Source organism: Stenella coeruleoalba (assembly GCF_951394435.1).
Source record: "Stenella coeruleoalba genome assembly, contig: scaffold_138, whole genome shotgun sequence".
In the NCBI taxonomy this organism is placed as follows: Eukaryota; Metazoa; Chordata; class Mammalia; order Artiodactyla; family Delphinidae; genus Stenella; species Stenella coeruleoalba.
In genome coordinates, this window is record NW_027646297.1 from 117,300 (window position 1) to 141,602 (window position 24,303).

General features: G+C 43.2%; 1 long non-coding RNA gene across 1 annotated transcript in view; it reads right to left on the bottom strand.

Annotated features, from left to right (window-relative positions):
- Positions 1 to 22,005, bottom strand: part of LOC307181197 — a 35,328-nt gene extending 13,323 nt beyond the window's left edge. The window contains exons 1-4 of the long non-coding RNA XR_013826094.1: positions 21,924 to 22,005; positions 15,604 to 15,685; positions 14,035 to 14,116; positions 12,451 to 12,536 (exon numbers count right to left, since the gene is read on the bottom strand). This is a non-coding gene — a long non-coding RNA (uncharacterized lncRNA). The remainder of the gene's footprint in view (positions 1 to 12,450; positions 12,537 to 14,034; positions 14,117 to 15,603; positions 15,686 to 21,923) is intronic.
- Between the last annotated feature and the right edge of the window lie 2,298 nt (positions 22,006 to 24,303).

A 24,303-nucleotide genomic window follows, 5' to 3' on the forward strand; every position in this document is an offset into this window, starting at 1 on the left:
AAGCATTTCCTCTAAGATCAGGAACAAGACAAGGATGTCCACTCTCACCACTATTACTCAACATAGTTTTTGGAAGTCCTAGACACAGTAATCAGAGAAGAAAAAGAAATAAAAGGAATACAAATTGGAAAAGAAGAAGTAAAATTGTCACTGTTTGCAAATGACACGATACTACACATAGTGAATCCTAAAGATGCCACCAGAAAACTACCAGAGCTAATCAATGAATTTGGTAAAGTTGCAGGATACAAAATTAATGCACAGAAATCTCTTGCATTCCTATACACTAACAATGAAAGATCAGAAAGAGAAATTAAGGAAACAATCTCATTCACCATTGCAACAAAAAGAATAAAATACGGAGGAATGACCCTACATAAGGAGGTAAAAGACCTGTACTCAGAAAACTATAAGACACTGCTGAAAGAAATCAAAGATGATATAAACATATGGAGGTATAAACCATGTTCTTGGATTAGAAGAATCAATATTGTGAAAATGACTATAGTACCCAAAGCAAGCTACAGATTCAATGCAATCCCTATCAAATACCACTGGCATTTTCTACAGAACTAGAACAAAAAAATCTTAAAATTTGTATGGAGACACAAAAGACCCCGAATAGCCAAAGCAGTCTTGAGGGAAATTAAAAGAGCTGGAGGAATCAGACTTCCTAACTTCAGACTATACTACAAAGCTACATTAATCAAGACTATATGGTACTGGCACAAAAACAGAAATATAGATCAATTGAACAAGATAGAAAGCCCAGAGATAAACCTACGTACCTATGGCTAACTCATCTATGACAAAGGAGGCAAAGATATACAATGAAGAAAAGACAGTCTCTTCAGTAAGTGGTGCTGGGAAAACTGGACAACTACACGTGAAAGAATGAAATTAGAACACTCCATAACACCATACACAAAAATAAACTCAAAATGAATTAGAGATCTAAATGTTAGACCAGACACTATAAAATTATTAGAGGAAAACATAGGCAGAACACTCTATGACATAAATCACAGCAAGATCCTTTTTGACCCACCTCCTAGAGAAGTGGAAATAAAAACAAAAATAAACAAATGGGACCTAATGAAACTTCAAAGCTTTTGCGCAGCAAAGGAAAACATAAACAAGACGAAAATACAACCCTCAGAATGGGAGAAAATGTTTTCAAATGAAGCAAATGACAAAAGATTAATCTCCAAAATTTACAAGCAGCTCGTGTAGCTCAATATCACAAAAACAAACAACACAATCCAAAAATGGGCAGAAGACCTAAATAGACATTTCTCCAAAGGAGATATACAGATTGCCAATAAACACGTGAAAGGATGCTGAACATCACTAATCATTAGAGAAATGCAAATCAAAACTACAGTGAGGTATCAACTCCCAGCAGTCAGAATGGCAATCATCAAAAAATCTACAAACAATAAATGCTGGAGAGGCATTTACTGGAGAAAAGGGAACGTTCTTGCACTGTTGCTGGGAATGTAAATTGCTATACCCACTAGGGATAACAGTATAGAGGTTCCTGAAAAAACTAAAAATAGAAGTACCATACGACCCAGCAATCCAACTACTGGGCATTTGCCCTGAGAAAACCATAATTCAAAAAGAGTTATATACAACAATGTTCATTGCAGTTCTACTTACAATAGCCAGGACATGGAAGCAACCTAAGTGTCCATCGACAGATAAATGGATAAAGAATATCTGGCACATATATAAATGGAATATTACTCAGCCATAAAAAGAAACAAAACTGAGTTATTTGTAGTGAGGGGGATGGACTTAGAGTCTGTCCTACACAGTGAAGTAAGTCAGAAAGAGAAAAATAAATACCGTGTACTAACAGAGATATATGGAATCTAAAGAAAAAAGTTTATGAAGAACCTAGGGGCAGGACAGGATTAAGGACACAGACATAGAGAAAGGACTTGAGGACACGGGGAGGGGGAAGGGTAAGCTGGGACGAAGTGAGAGAGTGCCATGGACATATATACATTACCAAATGTAACATCGATAGCTACTGGGAAGCAGCCACATAGCACAGGGAGATCAGCTCGGTGCTTTGCGACCACCTAAAGGGGTGGGATGTGGAGGGTGGGAGGGAGATGTAAGAGGGAGGGGATATGGTGATATATGTATATGTATAATTGACTCACTTTGTTATACAGCAGAAACTAACACTCCATTGTAAAGCAATTATACTCCAATAAAGGTGTAAAAGGAAAATAAAAAAGAAAGAAGCCCAGAGATAAACCTACACACCTATGGTCAACTAATCTATGACAAAGTAGGCAAGACTATACAATGGAGAAAAGACAGTGTCTTCAATCAGTGGTGCTGGGAAAAATGGACAGCTACATGTAAAAGAATGAAATTAGAACACCCCCTAACACCATACACAAAAATAAATTCAAAATGGATTAGAGACCTTAATGTAAGACTGGACAGTATAAAACTCTTAGAGGAAAACATAGGAAGAATACTCTAACATAAATCACAGCAAGATCTTTTTTGATCCACCTCCTAGAGTAATGACATAAAAAAGAAAACTAAACAAATGGGACCTAATGAAACGTAAAAGCTTTTGCAAAGCAATGGAAACTACAAACACAAAAAGACAACCCTCAGAATGGGAGAATATATTTGCAACTGAATCAATGGACAAAGGATTAATCTCCAATATATATAAACAGCTGATGCAGCTCAATATTAAAAAAACAAACAACCCAATACAAAAATGGGCAGAAGATCTAAATAGACATTTCTTCCAAAAAGATGTAGAGATGGCCAAGGGGCACATGAAAAGCTGCTCTACATCACTAATTATTAGAGAAATGCAAATCAAAACTACAATGAGGTATCACCTCACACCTGTTAGAATGGGCATCATCAGAAAATCTACAAACAACAAATGCTGGAGAGGGTGTGGAGAAAAGGAACCCTCTTCCACGATTGGTGGGAATGTAAATTGATAGTCACTATGGAGAACAGTATGGAGGTTCCTTAAAAAACTAAAAATAGAATTACCATATGATCCAGCAACCCACTACTGGGCATATACCCAGAGAAAACCATAAATCAAAAAGACACATTCACCACAATGTTCATTGCAGCACTATTTACAATAGCCAGGTAATGGAAGCAACCTAAATGCCCACAGACAGACGAATGGATAAAGATGTGGTACATATATAAAATGGACTATTAGCCATAAAAAGGAATGAAATTGTGTCATTTGTAGAGACGTCGATGGATCTAGAGACTGTCATACAGAGTGGAGTAAGTCAGAGAGAGAAAAACAAATATTGTATATTAACGCATATATGTGGAACCTAGAAAAATGGTACAGATGAACCAGTTTGAAGGGCAGAAATAGAGACACAGATGTAGAGAACAAATGTATGGACACAAAGAGGGGAAAACCATGGGGGGGGTGGCGGTGGGAGGAGTTGGGAGATTGGGATTGACATGTATACATTTATATGTATAAAATAGATAACCAATAAGAACCTGCTGTATAAAAATAAATAAAATAAAATGAAAAATAAAATTTTTTAAAAAACGGAAAAAAGTTATTCCCTTCACATACATGTATTTATATGAATGAATTATTTCCATGCTTACATCCATAAGTACAAAAAAGAGGAATAAAACCTACCTTGAAACAAAAAAGAAAAAACAAAACAGAACCCACCAGTTATACAGATGAAAACCCTATCAGGGCACTTGCTTCAGTGGTAGACAATTCTGAAGTTGGTCAGAGGTGGGGAATCATCTCGCATGCAGCCAGCAGCCCCCCCGCAAGGAGTGTCCTCATTACAAGCCTGGGGGACTGTGCCGAGGCATCTGTGAGTAAACGTGAGATGAGCCCCAGGCCAGCTGCTGCTGAACTGTTCCCAACCTTCCCAGGTAAAACACCTGAATATGTACAAGGACTTGAAAGCCTAGAGGAAGGGCCATGGAGCCACACGAGTGACAGCATGCCAGCCGACTTGGTGCCTGCAGGCCAGCCAGGATGGTACTGGCCCTGGGTGCTCTTCTGGAAGATTTCCATTTCCCTGCCTGAGATACCCGTCCTGTCCCTGCCCCCACTGCTTTTTTCCTTCCTCACCTCTGCCCAGGGAGAAATTCCAGCAGCAGGTATGGGTGACACATCCTCTTCCTTAGCAGGTGGCAGCCTGGCAACTGCTGCAGAAAGTCCAACAGAGCCCCACTCACACTGGGCCACCCACAAAGCTGTGGCCTCTCACTCCCTCCCACCAGCCCAGCCCCGAGACTGCTGACAGGGCAGAGAAAATGGCGTCAGGCACGGCTGCAGGGGCTCTTGCTGCCTGGAGTGGTATTTATATTGATCTCAACCCAGGCACACCTGGGGAGGGCTGGCCGGCACGGTAAGGCTGCCCAGCTCAGCCAATCATCACCCCTCAGGGGCTCACAGTTGCAGAAAATGGAACTTGCTGAACCGGCCAGGTCCAAGGAACAGGTGTGGGCTCCTGAGAGTCAAGATAGACAAGGGGCTGCAGCTTTGGCTTGTTTTCTAATCATTTTATCTGGCCCATGAGTGGGAGACAACTTCAAGAAAACCCTCTCCTAATGAGAGGAACCCAGGAGTCAGGGAGGGGAGGGGTGGGTGGTGGTTGGAGACAGAGGCCTGGTGCCCCGGGTGCAGTGGAAGTCTCTGGAAGACCAGGTGGAGGGAGGCCGTACAGAGTGATGACCAGGGTCACAGACCTGTCGCAGCTGCTGTTTGTTAGTTCAAGTCCTGCTCTGAGGTGCTCTGTGTCAGCTCTGAGTGACAGGTGAGCTGGGGGTGCTCTGCAATGAGGGCTATGTGCATGGTTCCTGTGTGCCCAGCCCTGCCACGGTACCTGCAAGGGTAGCTCTGTATCCGGGGATTGGTCTGACCACGAGAGCCCCATGGGCTGCTGGGGACCTGGTAAAGAATGTCAGGACAGTCAGTGAAGCCACCGAGGATATACCTCCAGCTGCTCCTAATTCCTACACCCTGCTGGTCATTCTACCAACCACCAGGACATGGTATTCTGTATTAGTCTTCAATGATGCCTTCTTTTGTATTCCATTAGTCCCAGAGTCACAAGAAATTTTGGCTTGTGAGTGGCAGGACTCCACATACAACTAAAACAATACTTCCGGGCCGTCTTGCCCCAAGGGTGCAAAAATTCCCACACCGTCTTTGGGGAAAGCTTAGGTAAAGACCTAAAAGTTCTACCTCTGGAAAAGGAAACCCTCCTTCAATACGCAGATGACATTCTGATCGCCAGCCCTACTAAGGAGGCCTCTGAACTACCAAGCCAATAAAGGATAGAAGTCGTCCAAAAAGAAGCTCAAATATCACAGACTGCGGTGACCTGCCTGGGCTTCATTCTCACAGAAGGTCAGAGAAGCCCATCCCAGGAAAGGGAAGAAACCATTTTCAGCCTTACCCCTTTCTAAAACTAGAAGACAGCTTAGGGGTTCCTGGGGAGGCCAGGGTTTGCTGCTTCTGGATCCCTAACTACAGTCTACTAGCTGGGCCTCTATATGAAACACTGAAAGGAAAAGATGATGATCCTTTTGAATAGAATCCAGAAGTGGCCTTTCAAGAATGGAAAGAGCAGTCAATTCAGACCCTTGCCCTGGAACTCCCTAATTTAGCTAAACCCTTTGACCTTTACATTCCCGGTGAAAGGTGAATCGCCATTGGAGAATTAGTGCAAAAACTGGGACCACTTGAAATGGAACAATGCAAGAATGCCATCCAGGTAGGATAAACTATGGTCACCAAGGGGCTTGACCCACTGCCACATCTGGCCAAGATACTGGCGGTATCTAAAAACCCGGAAATCAGCAGCCCAAAAGGCCACCTCCCTCCTAAGGGAAAAGGACCCCACGTGGTGATCCTAACCACCAACCATGCCCTGAAGTTGCAGGGTTCGTTCCGTTGGCACACCGACCTCGAGTGAGGAGGCCTTCCAACTCCAACATCCAGAGAGATAACCGGGGGCAACAGGGCACCATGACGACTCGTGTGAACATCACTTGACCTGGAGTTTTTCTCATAAAACAACAAGAGTGTGTCCCAAAACAGTAGACTACTGCTTGCAGGACTTACTGCACCCAGAGGGGAGCTAATAATCTTGGCGGGGGAACCGTATATCACACTGTCACTATAGAAAAGCCTACAGACACCGTGATGATGGTGGCCAATAAGACCGGCTGGACTCCTGTTTACTTCAAAAGGCTGTTGACTCAGTGGCCATCATGGTCCTTGATCACCACTGACCCTGGACTGTCTGGGAGTTGAGTGGGCAGGGCTCTGACACCTGGTGCTGTTTGTACGTTAATTCAGGGGCCTAATTGAAGAAAGCACAGACTACTGGTCAGAGCATCTAGGCTGGCAGAAACGGTCAGCCTAAGGTGGCCGAACAAATGTGGGGCGGGGTGAAACCGGCCCCCACAACGTCTCTGCACATCTCTTTCCTGGACCCTTAAAGGTCATTAGAATCTATAACACTTCCAATGCTGGTGTTCAGGTGGACGAGCAAGGAGGCAGGGGGCCTGGGGAAAATCAACGTCACCTGGAGGCTGCTGGGGAGAAGTTCTGACCCTCGCCCCTGGGTATGAGGGCTCCCAACTCAGCACTCAGCAGTTACAGAAGAAGGGTCTGCACCCTCAGAACACCAAGAATGAGGAACGGGACAAAAGGCAGAGGAGGGGTTTGTCCCCAGCAAAGCCCATTAAAAATCCCTGGGAGATAAAAATAGAATCTGTTCAATAAAGTCAAGTCTAACTTTTTTATCCTTTGTGCTTTGTCTAATTTCACGTACTCCTAGGGTCTCGCATGCAGAGGCTCCACACCCGCCACTTCAGACCAGATTTCCTAGTGCAGAATGGCTGGGTCGACACCTCAGCTCCTGGGGCCCAGTGCAGACTCCACGATATAGAGCCTGAGCTGCAGCCAACCCAGCCCTTGAAAGCTCTGTCCCCTCCCTCCCAATGACTCTGACAGGATCTCTACACAGCAGCCCAGCCCACAGCCCACGGGGTAGTGCATGCTCTCACCTCTCCATTCTCTGATCAAAATATAAAGTTTCCTTTGCTTGTGAACCAAACTCAGTCTCGATCTGTTGGCCCCAATGACACTGGGCAGGGGAACACTTGTTGGGGTCCACTCTGGAGGATCAGTAACAGAAATTGAGACTATTGTAACCTCAATGAACAGATGTGTGAGCCAAACTGTAGTTAACATAGAACAGTGTATAAGGCTCGGGTAAAATAAGATGTTTCTAACACTTCCATTTGATATTTCCATCACTTTTTATAAGCAAGTTCAGTGAAAGGGTTTGTCTTATTTGTCAGGTCAATATTAGAGAAACGAAGTGATTTCTTTCCAAGGATGTACAGCTAATAATCTTGGTTAAACCTTCAATCTTGTTTTAAATGCTTTTCCATTGAAAATGATACCTCTCTTTCAGCTCCCCCATTTCTGAGAAGTATAAAATCTTATAATTTATTATTACCAAAGGGGAAAGGTGGGAGGAGGGATAAATTAACAGTTTGGAATGAACACATACACACTGCTATGTATAAAATAGATCATCAACAAGGAACTACTGTATAGCACAGGGAACTACACTCAACATTTTGCAATAACCTATAAGGGGAAATAATCTGAAAAAGAATAGATATTTTTATTGACATCATCTATCAATGACAGTTAAAGTGTAGCCTAAGGGAAGCTGGTGGTGAGTGCTTCTGACCCTGAAGACTTCAATCATCTAAAGTTTGGACTCTGCCTACTTCCCAAGGCCCTTAATGAACATATGTGTAGCCGTAGCTTAAAAACTTCCCCAGTTTGGGTTTCGGGGAGACACTGATTTTGAAAAAGCCCTGGTGTTCTCCTTACATGAATGGGACTCTTCCTACTGCTAAAACATGTCTGTCACACCCAGAGGATAGTATACCGTCTGATCGGGAAGAGTTTGGAAAAGGCATCTCATCTCCTCATCTCCTGGTGCTCGGGTTCACCCCTCCAGCGTCTTTACTAACAGTCTCCCCACTTGGAGATGTCAGCACTGTCAACATCCTGTTGCGTACAGTTTGGAATTTGTCCAGAGGATGAAGCGGAAGGATGAGGAACAATGAGAGACAAGTCCTAGGTGTTCAGACAGGCACATGTCACTCTAATTTCCAATCAGGAAGACGAATTGACCAAAGGCTAGGGTTGCCCATGGAAACAGTATAGGGCTTGAGGAAATCCTGCTGCTTTGTGGCCAGTTCCCATAAACACAAGTTGAACAATGGAACTCAGGGGCAGTAAAATTCACGAAACTGCAGAGTTGAAAATATCCATCACTGAAAAATGTCTTGAGGAAAGTCAGAGAAAAGGACTTGTAAGCAAGGGAGAATGGCAGGAAAGGGATTTGAGGAGGTAGAAAGGACTCGCCATTAAGCACAAGAAAAGGAGCTGAACATTGCCAACATTGCAGTTGGCCAAAAAGGGTGTATGCGTTTTTTTCTGTATATATTCAAGAAAAGGGCATACACTTTTTTAGCCAACCAAACAGGTGGGCACTGGAAATCAATACTACAAAAGATATCACTTCGCATCAGTCACAAGAGCCATCCTCATAAAGCGTAAACAACAGAAATGCAGGACAGGGCAATGAGAAGAGGGAGCCCTGTGAGACTTATAGTGGAAATGTATATTGCCAACGGCCATTCTGGAGAAGTATATTGTGTTTACTAAAGCATCTAAAAAATGAGCTACAGAGCATAGGGCACTTGCACTCATGGGCGTATATCTTGGGAAAAACAAAAATCGAGAGGACACAGGCACCCCAATGTTTACCCCCTCTCTGTTTAAAAGATCCTCGACTAGGATATAACTTAAATGTCTCTGGAGGGAAAAAATGGATAGAGATGAGGTACTTATGTAGAGTGGAATATTACTCAGCCTGGAAATCAATGAAATATGGCCAGTTGTAACAACTCTGGAGGAGTTACGTATGATCATTCTAAGTGACAGAATTCAAAAAGAAAAAGACACATATCATAAGATATCACTTAAAGGTGGAATCCAAAATAGCTACACATGAAATAAATTACAAAACAAAAACATAGTCAAATATGTAGAAAACACGCATAAGGCTGCTAAACGGGAAAGGTGGGGAGGGGTGAGGCATCATCCAGGAGGTTGAAATTAGCAAAGATACCATTCCAAATACCAAACTGATAATCAACAAGGCCTACACGGTAGCTAAAAGAACTGCACTCAGCACACTCAAGTCACCGGAAAAGAATATATACGACTGGTAAGAATCTGAAAAAGAATTTACTGATGTCTCTCTGTACGTGAATCAAGTGGATGTACAGCAGCAAGAAACAGAGCTTTGAAAATCAGCTGTAACCAATATAGTAATAAATTGAAAAAAATAAACGACAGAGAGACAGAGAAAACCTCTTACAACTTTTCCTCAGGGACGGTGATGCAACATGGATTGAACACGTCTAGACCCACAGCAGGATGAGACATAAGGCTGGAAACTGTTCGCGCTAAGAGAAATGTGAGGTTGGGTGAGGAAATGCACACCCTTTAAAGTAATACTACCTGGTGCCCATTCAATGGGTCCCAAATCTGCAGGTTCAAGGGATCTTCCTACAGCTAAAACATGCATGGAAAACCCAGAGGACTGTACACCATGTGATCGGGAGATGTGTCTAAAATGCAGCTCATTTATCCTCTCCTGGTGCTCCTGTTCACCATTCCAGCCACGTTACTTAGAATCTCCCCACTTGGAGAATCAGCACATTTCAACTTCTGTTTCACACATTTTGCAAATTGTGAGGAGGATGAACGGGAAGAGGGGGAACCAATGAGAGAATAGTTGTAGGGGTTTGGACGGGCACATATCACTCTAATTTCCCATTAAGAATAAGAATTAAAAAAAGGCTCAGCCCACCTCGCTGGAGCCAAAATAGGGCCTGAAGCAATCCTGCGGGTTTGAGGCCAGCTCACAAAAGAGCAACTTAAAAAATGGAGCTCAGGGTCACTGCAATTCACAAACCTGCAGAGTTATAAATGAAAACTAACGTCCAAAATTATGTTGAGGTAAGGCAAAGAAGAGGATCTGAATGCAAGACAGAATTGCAAGAAACAGATTTCAAGAGATAGATTGGACTCGTCTTTAAAGCACATGAAAAGCGGCAGAATTTCGACAATGATGCAGTTGGCCCAAAAGGGCGTATGCGTTTTTTCCTGATTATATCCAGGAAAAAACGCATATGCACCTTATGGGCAAGGAACCAAGCAAGCAATGCAAATGTGCACAACAAAGAAGTCTCACTTCCCACCGGTCAAAAGGGCCATCCTAAAAAATTGTAAAAACCAGAAATGCAGGACAGGCCATGGAGAACAGGGAGCCTTTATACGCTGATGGGCAGTGTGTGAACTGCCGAGAGCCACTCTGGAGAAGTGTATGGTGGTTCCTAAATCATCTAAAAAACAGAGCTACAGAGCATAGGACACTTCCAATCATGGGAGTATATCTAGGGAAGTCTAAAAATCAACAAGACACAAGCACACCACAGTTTAGGGCTACTCTGTTTACAAGAACCTCAACTTCAGTACACCTTAAATATCCCAGGAAAGAGAACAATGGATAAAGAAGATGTGGTACTTATGTACAATGGAATATCTCTTCACCATGAAATCAATGTAATAAGGCTAGTAGAAGGATAAAGAGTGGATTTAGGTCCGATAATACTACTTGAAATAAGTCAAACAGAAAAAGAAACATATCATAAGATATCACTTATAGAGGGAGGGTAAATATGGCTGCACAAGAAATGAATTACAGAACAGACCAGTGTCTCACATTTAGAAAACACACTTATGTCAGCTTAAGGGGAAAGGAGAGGTGGGGTGATGCATAAAACCAGAGTTTGAAATTAGCACAGATACCGTTCAATAAACCAAATAGGTATTAGACAAGATCTACACCTTGCTCAATGAACTGGCCTCAACACACCCTATACACCGCAGAGAAATATATCTGAGTAATAAGAATCTTAAAACCCATGTATTGATATATCTCCATAAGGGAATCAAGTGTGTGCAGAGCGGCACAAACACAGCAGTGAAGATGAGCTAAACCCCATTATAGAAATAAATTTTAAAAACAAAACGCAGAAACAATGAAAGAGAGAAAAATTCTTACAAAATTCGCTCAGGGGCTGTGATGCAACCTGGATTGACCACATATAAACCCACAGCTGGATAAGACATAAGGCTGGACACTTGGGGCTGAGAGGATTGGTGAGCTTTGGTGAGCAACTGCCAAAAGTTTAATGCAATACTTCATGCTACTCATTCCAAGGGTTCCAACACTCCAGGTTGAAGGGAATCTTCCTACAGCTAAACCATGCTTGGGAAACCCAGCGACTGGTATACCATATGATCAGGAAAGGTTTCTAAAACACACCTCATTGTTCCTCTCCTGGGGCTCCGGATCGACATTCCAGCCGCTTTACTAACAACAACCTCACATGGAGAGTCAATGCCTTTAAGTCCCAGTATCGCACAGTCTGCAGATAGTGCGGAGGATGAATGGGTTAGGGGGAACCAGTGAGAAACTAATGTAGTGGTTTCAATGGGCACATGTCACTCTAATTTCACATCAGTAAGAAGAATTAACCAAAGGCACAGCAAGGTGTCCCACAAGAACAATAGGGCCTGAAGGAATCCTGCGGTTATGAGGCAAGATCACAAAAATAAGAGCTGAAAAATGGAGCTCAGGGCCACTGCAATTCAAAAACGTGCAGAGTTATAAAGGCCAACAATTTTCAAAAAGGATATTGAGGAAAGGCTATGAAGAGGCATTGAAAGAAAGGCAGAATTGCAGGAAACCGATTTCAGGAGGTAGACTGGAATTGCATTTAAAGCATAGGAAATGAGGCAGAACGTCGACAATGATGCACTTGGCCAAAAAGGGCGTATGCGTTTTTTCCTGAATATATTCAGGAAAAAACGCATACGCCCTTTTTGTACAACCAAGCAAGCTTGCAAAGGAAATCTGCACTACAATGAAGTCTCACTTCCCACTGGTTAAAAGGGCCATCTGAGAAAAGTGTAAAATCCAGAAAGGCAGGACAGGCCATGGAGAACTGGGAGCCTTGTTATGCTGATGGGCGGGATGTAAATTGCCAACAGCCACTCGGGGAGAACTGTATGGTGTTTCCTGAAACATCTAAAAAACAAAGCAACAGAGCCTAGGGCACTTCCACTTATGGTCCTATAGCTTAGGGAAATTAAAATAAAAAATACACAGCCACCCCAAAGTTTGGGACAGCTCTGTTTACAAGAACCTCATTTACGGTAAAAGTTCAACATCGCAGAAAGTGAAAAATGGATAAAGAAGTTGTGGTACTTACGTAGAATGCAATATCACTCAACAATGAAATCTATGTCATCAGGCCCGTAGCAGCATAATGAGTGGATTCAGGTATGATAATTCTAACTGAAATAAGTCACACAGAAAAAGAAACATCATAAGATATCACTAATACACGGAATGGAAACTTGGCTACACAGGAACTGGATTGCAAAACAGAACAGGGTCTCAAATTTAGAAAACCAACTTATGCTTGCTTAAGAGGAAAGGTGAGTTGGGGTGCTGCATAAAACCAGGGATTGAAATGAGCACAGATAAATTTCCTTAAGCCAAATATGGAATGGACAAGAGCTACTCCTTGCTCAACGAAATAGACTCAACACCCCATATTAAACGCCTAAGAATGTACCTGACTAGTAAGTATCTGAAAACCTATGGATTGCTATGTCTCCGAAAGAGAATCAAGCGTGTGTACAGGGGCATAAACGCAGCAGTGATAGGATTGGAGAGGTTCGGTGAGCAAATGAAGACCCTTTGAAGTCATATTGCATGGTACCCATTCCACGGGTCTCAACTCTCCAGGTTTAAGGGATTCTTCCTTCAGCAAAAACATGCATGTGGAACCCAGAGTATCATCAACCGTGTGATCGGGAGACGTGTTCAAATATGTCACAGTTTTCGTACCCTGGTAATCGGGTGCAACATTCCAGACGCTTTACTAACACTCTCCCATCTTGGAGAGTCAGTGCCTTTAACCTCCTGTTTGGCCCAGTTTGCAATTTCTGCGGAAGATGAACAGGAATAGGGAGACCCAATGAGAGACTAGCTGGAGGTGTCTGGACGGGCAAATTTAACTCTCATTTCCCACCAGGAAGAGGAAATAAACAAAGGCTCAGTGTGCCGTGCCGGAACCAGATTAGGGCCTGAAGCCATCCTGCAGTGTTGCGGCCAGCTCAAAAGAAAGCGAGTTGAAGAAAGGAGCTCAGGGGCACTGTAATTCACAAACCTTCAGAGTTATAAATGACAGCTATCGTCCAAAAATATACTGAAGTAAGGCTGCCAAGAGGACTTGAAAGCGGGGCAGAATTGCAGGAAACCGATTTCAGGAGGTAGACTGGAATTGCATTGAAAGCATAGGAAAAGAGGCAGAACGTCCACAATGATGCACTTGGCCAAAAAGGGCGTATGCGTTTTTTCCTGAATATATTCAGGAAAAAACGCATACGCCCTTTTTGGCCAACCAAGCAAGCTTGCAAAGGAAATCTGCACTACAATGAAATCTGACTTCGCCCCAGTCAAAAGGGCCATCTGAAAAAAGTGTAAAATCCAGAAAGGCAGGTAAGGCCATGGAGAACTGGGAGCCTTGTTGTGTTGATGGGCGGGATGTAAATTGCCAACAGACACTCGGGAGAAGTGTATGGTGTTTCCTGAAACATCTAAAAAACAAAGCAACAGACCCTAGAGCACTTCCACTTATGGTCCTATAGCTTAGGGAAATTAAAATCAAAAAGACACAGCCACCCCAAAGTTTAGGACGCCTATGTTTACAAGAACCTCATTTACAGTACAAGTTCAACATCACAGAAAGTGAAAAATGGATAAAGAAGTTGTGGTATTTACTTACGAAGCAATATCACTCAGCAATGAAGTCTATGTCATCAGGCCCTTAGCAGCACAATGAGTGGATTCAGGTATGATGATTCTAACTGAAATAAGTCACACAGAAAAAGAAACATCATAAGATATCAGTAATACATGGAATGTAAACTTGGCTACACAGGAACTGAATTACAGAACAGAACAGGGTCTCAAATTTAGAAAACCAACTTATGCTTGCTTAAGGGGAAAGGTGAGTTGGGGTGCTGCATAAAACCAGAGATTGAAATGAGCACAGATGAAGTTCCTTAAGCCAAATATGGAATAGACAAGAGCTACTCCTTGCTCAACGAAATGGACTCAACACCGCATATTAAACGCCTATGAATGTACCTGACTAGTGAGTATCTTAAAACCTATGGATTGCTATGTCTCTGAAAGAGAATCAAGCATGTGTACAGGGGCATAAACGCAGCAGTGATAGGATTGGAGAGGTTCAGTGAGCAAATGAATACCCTTTGAAGTCATATTGCATGGTACCCATTCCACGGGTTTCAACTACCCAGGTTTAAGGTATTCTTCCTTCAGCTAAAACATGCATGTGGAACCTAGAGTATGATCAACCATGTGATCGGGAGACGTGTTCAAATATGTCTCAGTTTTCGTACCCTGGTACTCGGGTGCAACATTCCAGACGCTTTACTAACACTCTCCCGACTTGGAGAGTCAGTCCCTTTAACCTCCTGTTTGGCCCAGTTTGCAATTTCTGCGGAAGATGAACAGGAATAGCGAGAACCAATGAGAGACTAGCTGGAGGTGTCTGGACTGACAAATTTAACTCTCATTTCCCACCAGGAAGAGGAATTAACCAAAGGCTTAGCATGCCGTGCCGGAACCAGATTAGGGCCTGAAGCCATCCTGCGGTGTTGCGGCAAGGTCACAAGAAAGCAAGTTGAAGAAAGGAGCTCAGGGGCACTGTAATTCACAAACCTGCAGAGTTATAAATGACAGCTATGGTCCAAAAATATACTGAAGTAAGGCTGCCAAGAGGACTTGAAAGTGGGGCAGAATTGCAGGAAACCGATTTCAGGAGGTAGACTGGAATTGCATTGAAAGCATAGGAAAAGAGGCAGAACGTCCACAATGATGCACTTGGCCAAAAAGGGCGTATGCGTTTTTTTCAGGAAAAAATGCATACGCCCTTTTTGGCCAACCAAGCAAGCTTGCAAAGGAAATCTGCACTACAATGAAGTCTCACTTCCCCCCAGTCAAAAGGGCCATCTGAAAAAAGTGTAAAATCCAGAAAGGCAGGACAGGCCATGGAGAACTGGGAGCCTTGTTATGCTGATGGGCGGGATGTAAATTGCCAACAGACACTTGGTAGAAGTGTATGGTGTTTCCTGAAACTTCTAAAAAACAAAGCAACAGACCCAAGGGCACTTCCACTTATGGTCCTATAGCTTAGGGAAATTAAAATCAAAAAGACACAGCCACCCCAAAGTTTGGGACGCCTTGGTTTACAAGAACCTCGTTTACAGTACAAGTTCAACATCGCATAAAGTGAAAAATGAATAAAGAAGTTGTGGTATTTACTTACAAAGCAATATCACTCAGCAATGAAATCTATGTCATCAGGCCCTTAACAACAGAGTGAGTGGATTCAGGTATGATGATTCTAACTGAAATAAGTCACACAGAAAAAGAAACATCATAAGATATCACTAATACACGGAATGTAAACTTGGCTACACAGGAACTGAATTCCAAAACAGAACAGGGTCTCAAATTTAGAAAACCAACTTATGCTTGCTTAAGGGGAAAGGTGAGTTGGGGTGCTGCATAAAACCAGAGATTGAAATGAGCACAGATAAAGTTCCTTAAGCCAAATATGGAATAGACAAGAGCTACTCCTTGCTCAACGAAATGGACTCAACACCCCATATTAAACGCCTAAGAATGTACCTGACTAGTAAGTATCTTAAAACCTATGGATTGCTATGTCTCCAAAAGAGAATCAAGCGTGCGTACAGGGGCATAAACGCAGCAGTGATAGGATTGGAGAGGTTCGGTGAGCAAATGAAGACCCTGTGAAGTCATATTGCATGGTACCCATTCCACGGGTTTCAACTACCCAGGTTTAAGGTATTCTTCCTTCAGCTAAAACATGCATGTGGAACCCAGAGTATGATCAACCGTGTGAACGGGAGACGTGTTCAAATATGTCTCAGTTTTCCTCCCCTGGCACTCGGGTGCAACATTCCACATGCTTTACTAACACTCTCCCCACTTGGAGAGTCAGCGCCTTTAACCTCCTGCTTGGCCCAGTTTGCAATTTCTGCGGAAGATGAACAGGAATAGGGAGAACCAATGAGAGACTAGCTGGAGGTGTCTGGACGGGCAAATATAACTCTCATTTCCCACCAGGAAGAGGACATAACCAAAGGCTCAGCGTGCCGTGCCGGAACCAGATTAGGGCCTGAAGCCATCCTGCGGTGTTGCGGCCAGCTCAAAAGAAAGCGAGTTGAAGAAAGGAGCTCAGGGGCACTGTAATTCACAAACCTGCAGAGTTATAAATGACAGCTATCGTCCAAAAATAGACTGAAGTAAGGCTGCCAAGAGGACTTGAAAGCGGGGCAGAATTGCAGGAAACCGATTTCAGGAGGTAGACTGGAATTGCATTGAAAGCATAGGAAAAGAGGCAGAACGTCCACAATGATGCACTTGGCCAAAAAGGGCGTATGCGTTTTTTCCTGAATATATTCAGGAAAAAACGCATACGCCCTTTTTGGCCAACCAAGCAAGCTTGCAATGGAAATCTGCACTACAATGAAGTCTCACTTCTTCCTGGTCAAAAGGGCCATCTGAAAAAAGTGTAAAATCAAGAAAGGCAGGACAGACCATGGAGAACTGGGAGCCTTGTTATGCTGATGGGCGGGATGTAAATTGCCAACAGACACTCGGGAGAAGTGTATGGTGTTTACTGAAACATCGAAAAAACAAAGCAACAGAGCCTAGGGCACTTCCACTTATGGTCCTATAGCTTAGGGAAATTAAAATCAAAAAGACACATCCACCCCAAAGTTTGGGACGCCTCTGTTTACAAGAACCTCATTTACAGTACAAGTTCAACATCGCAGAAAGTGAAAAATGGATAAAGAACTTGTGGTATTTACTTACAAAACAATATTACTCAGCAATGAAATCTATGTCATCAGGCCCTTAGCAGCACAATGAGTGGATTCAGGTATGATGATTCTAACTGAAATAAGTCACACAGAAAAAGAAACATCATAAGATATCAGTAATACACGGAATGTAAACTTGGCTACACAGATACTGAATTACAGAACAGAACAGGGTCTCAAATTTAGAAAACCAACTTATGCTTGCTTAAGGGGAAAGGTGAGTTGGGGTGCTGCATAAAACCAGAGATTGAAATGAGCACAGATAAAGTTCCTTAAGCCAAATATGGAATAGACAAGAGCTACTCCTTGCTCAACGAAATGGACTCAACACCGCATATTAAACGCCTAAGAATGTACCTGACTAGTAAGTATCTTAAAACCTATGGATTGCTATGTCTCCGAAAGAGAATCAAGCATGTGTACAGGGGCATAAACGCAGCAGTGATAGGATTGGAGAGGTTCGGTGAGCAAATGAAGACCCTTTGAAGTCATATTGCATGGTACCCATTCCACGGGTTTCAACTACCCAGGTTTAAGGTATTCTTCCTTCAGCTAAAACATGCATGTGGAACCTAGAGTATGATCAACCATGTGATCGGGAGACGTGTTCAAATATGTCTCAGTTTTCGTACCCTGGTACTCGGGTGCAACATTCCAGACGCTTTACTAACACTCTCCCGATTTGGAGAGTCAGTCCCTTTAACCTCCTGTTTGGCCCAGTTTGCAATTTCTGCGGAAGATGAACAGGAATAGTGAGAACCAATGAGAGACTAGCTGGAGGTGTCTGGACGGGCAAATTTAACTCTCATTTCCCACCAGGAAGAGGAAATAACCAAAGGCTCAGCGTGCCGTGCCGGAACCAGATTAGGGCCTGAAGCCATCCTGCGGTGTTGCGGACAGGTCACAAGAAAGCGAGTTGACGAAAGGAGCTCAGTGGCACTGTAATGCATAAACCTGCAGAGTTATAAATGACAGCTATCGTCCAAAAATAGACTGAAGTAAGGCTGCCAAGAGGACTTGAAAGCGGGGCAGAATTGCAGGAAACCGATTTCAGGAGGTAGACTGGAATTGCATTGAAAGCATAGGAAAAGAGGCAGAACGTCCACAATGATGCACTTGGCCAAAAAGGGCGTATGCGTTTTTTTTTGAATATATTCAGGAAAAAACGCATACGCACTTTTTGGCCAACAAAGCAAGCTTGCAAAGGAAATCTGCACTACAATGAAGTCTCACTTCCCCCTGGTCAAAAGGGCCATCTGAAAAAAGTGTAAAATCCAGAAAGGCAGGACAGGCCATGGAGAACTGGGAGCCTTGTTATGCTGATGGGCGGGATGTAAATTGCCAACAGACACTCCGGAGAAGTGTATGGTGTTTCCTGAAACATGTAAAAAACAAAGCAACAGAGCCTAGGGCACTTCCACTTATGGTCCTATAGCTTAGGGAAATTAAAATCAAACAGACACAGCCATCCCAAAATATGGAACGCCTCTGTTTACAAGAACCTCGTTTACAGTACAAGTTCAACATCGCAGAAAGTGAAAAATGGATAAAGAACTTCAGGTACTTATGTACAATGCAGTATCACTCAGCAATGAAATCTATGTCATCAGGCCCTTAGCAGCACAATGAGTGGATTCAGGTATGATGATTCTAACTGAAATAAGTCACACAAAAAAAGAAACATCATAAGATATCAGTAATACACGGAATGTAAACTTGGCTACACAGGAACTGAATTACAGAACAGAACAGTGTCTCAAATTTAGAAAACCAACTTATGCTTGCTTAAGGGGAAAGGTGAGTTGGGGTGCTGTATAAAACCAGAGATTGAAATGAGCACAGATAAAGTTCCTTAAGCCAAATATGGAATAGACAAGAGCTACTCCTTGCTCAACGAAATGGACTCAACACCCCATATTAAACGCCTAAGAATGTACCTGACTAGTAAGTATCTTAAAACCTATGGATTGCTATGTCTCCAAAAGAGAATCAAGCGTGTGTGCAGGGGCATAAACGCAGCAGTGATAGGATTGGAGAGGTTCGGTGAGCAAATGAAGACCCTTTGAAGTCATATTGCATGGTACCCATTCCACGGGTCTCAACTCTCCAGGTTTAAGGTATTCTTCCTTCAGCTAAAACATGCATGTGGAACCCAGAGTATGATCAACCATGTGGACGGGAGATGTGTTCAAGTATGTCTCAGTTTTCCTCCCCTGGCACTCGAGTGCAACATTCCACATGCTTTACTAACACTCTCCCCACTTGGAGAGTCAGCACCTTTAACCTCCTGTTTGGCCCAGTTTGCAATTTCTGCGGAAGATGAACAGGAATAGGGAGAACCAATGAGAGACTAGCTGGAGGTGTCTGGACGGGCAAATATAACTCTCATTTCCCACCGGGAAGAGGAAATAACCAAAGGCTCAGCGTGCCGTGCCGGAACCAGATTAGGGCCTGAAGCCATCCTGCGGTGTTGCGGCCAGCTCAAAAGAAAGCGAGTTGAAGAAAGGAGCTCAGGGGCACTGTAATTCACAAAACTGCAGAGTTATAAATGACAGCTATCGTCCAAAAATATACTGAAGTAAGGCTGCCAAGAGGACTTGAAAGCGGGGCAGAATTGCAGGAAACCGATTTCAGGAGGTAGACTGGAATTGCATTGAAAGCATAGGAAAAGAGGCAGAACGTCCACAATGATGCACTTGGCCAAAAAGGGCGTATGCGTTTTTTCCTGAATATATTCAGGAAAAAACGCATACGCCCTTTTTGGCCAACCAAGCAAGCTTGCAAAGGAAATCTGCACTACAATGAAGTCTCACTTCTCCCCGGTCAAAAGGGCCATCTGAAAAAAGTGTAAAATCCAGAAAGGCAGGACAGGCCATGGAGAACTGGGAGCCTTGTTATGCTGATGGGCGGGATGTAAATTGCCAAGAGACACTCGGGAGAAGTGTATGGTGTTTCCTGAAACATCTAAAAAACAAAGCAACAGAGCCTAGGGCACTTCCACTTATAGTTCTATAGCTTAGGGAAATTAAAATCAAAAAGACACAGCCACCCCAATGTTTGGGACGCCTCAGTTTACAAGAACCTAGTTTACCGTACAAGTTCAATATCACAGAAATTGAAAAATGGATAAAGAACTTGTGGTTCTTACGTACAATGCAGTATCACTCAGCAATGAAATCTATGTCATCAGGCCCTTAGGAGCATAATGAGTAGATTCAGGTACGATGATTCTAACTGAAATAAGTCACACAGAAAAAGAAACATCATAAGATATCACTAATACACGGAATGTAAACTTGGCTACACAGGAACTGAATTACAGAACAGAACAGGTTCTCAAATTTAGAAAACCAACTTATGCTTGCTTAAGGGGAAAGGTGAGTTGGGGTGCTGCATAAAACCAGAGATTGAAATGAGCACAGATAAAGTTCCTTAAGCCAAATATGGAATAGACAAGAGCTACTCCTTGCTCAATGAAATGGACTCAACACCGCATATTAAACGCCTAAGAATGTACCTGACTAGTAAGTATCTTAAAACCTATGGATTGCTATGTCTCCGAAAGAGAATGTAGCATGTGTACAGGGGCATAAACGCAGCAGTGATAGGATTGGAGATGTTCGGTGAGCAAATGAAGACCCTTTGAAGTCATATTGCATTGTACCCATTCCATGGTTTTCAACTACCCAGGTTTTAGGTATTCTTCCTTCAGCTAAAACACGCATGTGGTACCCAGAGTATGATCAACCATGTGATCGGGAGACGTGTTCAAATATGTCTCAGTTTTCGTACCCTGGTACACGGGTGCAACATTCCAGACGCTTTACTAACACTCTCCCGACTTGGAGAGTCAGTCCCTTTAACCTCCTGTTTGGCCCAGTTTGCAATTTCTGTGGAAGATGAACAGGAATAGCGAGAACCAATGAGAGACTAGCTGGAGGTGTCTGGATGGGCAAATTTAACTCTCATTTCCCACCAGGAAGAGAAATTAACCAAAGGCTCAGCGTGCCGTGCCAGAACCAGATTAGGGCCTGAAGACATCCTGCGGTGTTGCGGCCAGGTCACAAGAAAGCGAGTTGAAGAAAGGAGCTCAGGGGCACTGTAATTCACAAACCTGCAGAGTTATAAATGACAGCTATCGTCCAAAAATAGACTGAAGTAAGGCTGCCAAGAGGACTTGAAAGCGGGGCAGAATTACAGGAAACCGATTTCAGGAGGTAGACTGGAATTGCATTGAAAGCATAGGAAAAGAGGCAGAACGTCCACAATGATGCACTTGGCCAAAAAGGGCTTATGCGTTTTTTCCTGAATATATTCAGGAAAAAACGCATACGCCCTTTTTGGCCAACCAAGCAAACTTGCAAAGGAAATCTGCACTACAATGAAGTCTCACTTCCCCCCGGTCAAAAGGGCCATCTGAAAAAAGTGTAAAATCCAGAAAGGCAGGACAGGCCATGGAGAACTGGGAGCCTTGTTATGCTGATGGGCGGGATGTAAATTGCCAACAGACACTCAGGAGAAGTGTATGGTGTTTCCTGAAACATCTAAAAAACAAAGCAACAGAGCCTAGGGCACTTCCACTTATGGTCCTATAGCTTAGGGAAATTAAAATCAAAAAGACACAGCCACCCCAAAGTTTGGAACGGCTCTGTTTACAAGAACCTCGTTTACAGTACAAGTTCAACATCGCAGAAAGTGAAAAATGGATAAAGAAGTTGTGGTATTCACTTACAATGCAGTATCACTCAGCAATGAAATCTATGTCATCAGGCCCGTAGCAGCACAATGAGTGGATTCAGGTATGATGATTCTAACTGAAATAAGTCACACAGAAAAAGAAACATCATAAGATATCAGTAATACACGGAATGTAAACTTGGCTACACAGGAACTGAATTACAGAACAGAACAGGTTCTCAAATTTCGAAAACCAACTTATGCTTGCTTAAGGGGAAAGGTGAGTTGGGGTGCTGCATAAAACCAGAGATTGAAATGAGCACAGATAAAGTTCCTTAAGCCAAATATGGAATAGACAAGAGCTACTCCTTGCTCAACGAAAGGGACTCAAAACCCCATATTAAACGCCTAAGAATGTACCTGACTAGTAAGTATCTTAAAACCTATGGATTGCTATGTCTCCAAAAGAGAATCAAGCGTGTGTACAGGGGCATAAACGCAGCAGTGATAGGATTGGAGAGGTTCGGTGAACAAATGAAGACCCTTTGAAGTCATATTGCATGGTACCCATTACACGGGTCTCAACTCTCCAGGTTTAAGGTATTCTTCCTTCAGCTAAAACATGCATGTGGAACCCAGAGTATGATCAACCATGTGAACGGGAGACGTGTTCAAATATGTCTCAGTTTTCGTACCCTGGTACTCGGGTGCAACATTCCAGACGCTTTACTAACACTCTCCCGACTTGGAGAGTCAGTCCCTTTAAACTCCTGTTTGGCCCAGTTTGCAATTTCTGCGGAAGATGAACAGGAATAGTGAGAACCAATGAGAGGCTAGCTGGAGGTGTCTGGACGGGCAAATTTAACTCTCATTTCCCACCAGGAAGAGGAATTAACCAAAGGCTCAGAATGCCGGGCCAGAACCAGATTAGGGCCTGAAGCCATCCTGCGGTGTTGCGGCCAGGTCACAAGAAAGCGAGTTGAAGAAAGGAGCTCAGGGGCACTGTAATTCACAAACCTGCAGAGTTATAAATGACAGCTATCATCCAAAAATAGACTGAAGTAAGGCTGCCAAGAGGACTTGAAAGTGGGGCAGAATTGCAGGAAACCGATTTCAGGAGGTAGACTGGAATTGCATTGAAAGCATAGGAAAAGAGGCAGAACGTCCACAATGATGCACTTGGCCAAAAAGGGCTTATGCGTTTTTTCCTGAATATATTCAGGAAAAAACGCATACGCCCTTTTTGGCCAACCAAGCAAGCTTGCAAAGGAAATCTGCACTACAATGAAGTCTCACTTCCCCCCGGTCAAAAGGGCCATCTGAAAAAAGTGTAAAATCCAGAAAGGCAGGACAGGCCATGGAGAACTGGGAGCCTTGTTATGCTGATGGGCGGGATGTAAATTGCCAACAGACACTCCGGAGAAGTGTATGGTGTTTCCTGAAACATGTAAAAAACAAAGCAACAGAGCCTAGGGCACTTCCACTTATGGTCCTATAGCTTAGGGAAATTAAAATCAAAAAGACACAGCCACCCCAAAGTTTGGAACGGCTCTGTTTACAAGAACCTCGTTTACAGTACAAGTTCAACAACGCAGAAAGTGAAAAATGGATAAAGAAGTTGTGGTATTCACTTACAATGCACTATCACTCAGCAATGAAATCTATGTCCTCAGGCCCGTAGCAGCACAATGAGTGGATTCAAGTATGATGATTCTAACTGAAATAAGTCACACAGAAAAAGAAACATCATAAGATATCAGTAATACACGGAATGTAAACTTGGCTACACAGGAACTGAATTACAGAACAGAACAGGGTCTCAAATTCAGAAAACCAACTTATGCTTGCTTAAGGGGAAAGGTGAGTTGGGGTGCTGCATAAAACCAGAGATTGAAATGAGCACAGATAAAGTTCTTTAAGCCAAATATGGAATAGACAAGAGCTACTCCTTGCTCAACGAAATGGACTCAACACCGCATATTAAACGCCTAAGAATGTACCTGACTAGTAAGTATCTTAAAACCTATAGATTGCTATGTCTCCAAAAGAGAATCAAGCATGTGTACAGGGGCATAAACGCAGCAGTGATAGGATTGGAGAGGTTCGGTGAGCAAATGAAGACCCTTTGAAGTCATATTGCATGGTACCCATTCCACGGGTTTCAACTACCCAGGTTTTAGGTATTCTTCCTTCAGCTAAAACATGCATGTGGAACCCAGAGTATGATCAACCATGTGATCGGGAGACGTGTTCAAATATGTCTCAGTTTTCCTCCCCTGGTACTCGGGTGCAACATTCCAGACGCTTTACTAACACTCTCCCCACTTGGAGAGTCAGCGCCTTTAACCTCCTGTTTGGCCCAGTTTGCAATTTCTGCGGAAGATGAACAGGAATAGCGAGAACCAATGAGAGGCTAGCTGCAGGTGTCTGGACGG